This window comes from Corvus brachyrhynchos, unplaced genomic scaffold, assembly GCF_000691975.1.
Source record: "Corvus brachyrhynchos isolate BGI_N302 unplaced genomic scaffold, ASM69197v1 scaffold580, whole genome shotgun sequence".
Classification (NCBI taxonomy): Eukaryota; Metazoa; Chordata; class Aves; order Passeriformes; family Corvidae; genus Corvus; species Corvus brachyrhynchos.
The window spans coordinates 536,042-537,195 of NW_008240032.1; the positions used below are offsets into that span (position 1 = coordinate 536,042).

A 1,154-nucleotide genomic window follows, 5' to 3' on the forward strand; every position below is an offset into this window, starting at 1 on the left:
GCTGAATGCTGGGCCTGGCTCCAGCAATCGACTCCTGCTCTGCTCCTGTTCCTGCTCGTTTGGGTAATGATCGTAAACTTTATTGTATTGTAAACCTTCCCTTTGCAAGTTTGATATCCCTCCGAGAAGAACGGAGCCCTTTGTTGTAGCTGACTGCAGGGATGTGTAACTCTCCCTGGCTTCCCTAAAATATCTGATTTTTTTAGCAGAAGAGCCTCTGGCACTCTGGAGTGAGGGGAGCCATTGCCAAGTTTGTGCTGAGTTATCACAGCCTTAAAAACAATGTAAATAATCTGTGTTGGAGCTCAGCTGGCTGCTCTATTCTACAGCATCTTGGGGAGGTTAATGATGGAAAATTTAATGATTAAACTAAATAGCTGCTGTAGAGTTCAAAAAGGAAAAAAAGCAGATAGTTCCAAGTCTTTGTCTTGCTCTGGTGTAAGGCCTGGGATGCCAGAATTACTTTTAAACCATGAAATTGTGTGGTTTTTAAAACATTAGGGCTACACAAGTGAGCTGCTTCTGGAGAAGCATTAGGGATGGGACTGGAGCGGCAGGAGTGGGAAGGCTGGAATTTGCATTTTGTCAGGGTTTTCTGTTTCAGTGAAGGCTCATTTACAAGCTCGAGGAGTTTTTATTTGTTTCTTTCAGCCTTTAAAAATTAAGATTTAAAATTTGGCACGTCTGGCACCCACTGGTGGAAATAAACCCTCGCAAAGGAAGGCAGAGCAGGGAAGGGTCCCCGTTTTGGGAGCGATGCAGTGCGGATTTCTGGCTGGGTTTGGGATTTTTGTTTCATACCGAGTGGATGGGCAGTGTCCGTGTGCAGCTGATGTCCCCTCTGTGTCATCAGCTGTCTGGGAATCACGGGATCACTGAGGGTGGAAAAGCCCTCCCAGATCAAATCCGAGCTGTGCCCCATCCCCACCTTGTCCCCAGCCCAGAGCACTCAGTGCCACCTCCTGAATCCTTCCTTGGGCACCTCCATGGATGGGCACTCCAAACCTCCCTGGGCAGCCCCTGCCAATCCCTGAGCACCCTTTCCATGGGGAAATTTCTGCTGATGTCCACCCTCCCCTGGCCCAGCCTGAGGCCGTTCCCTCTCTCCTGTCCCTGTTCCCTGCCAGCAGAGCCCGACCCCCCCGGCTGCCCCC

At 50.0% G+C, this 1,154-nt stretch overlaps 1 protein-coding gene across 1 annotated transcript in view; it reads left to right on the forward strand.

Moving 5' to 3' along the window:
• PUM1 (pumilio RNA binding family member 1) overlaps positions 1 to 1,154 on the forward strand; it is a 73,179-nt gene that overhangs the window by 29,960 nt on the left and 42,065 nt on the right. The window lies entirely within an intron of this gene.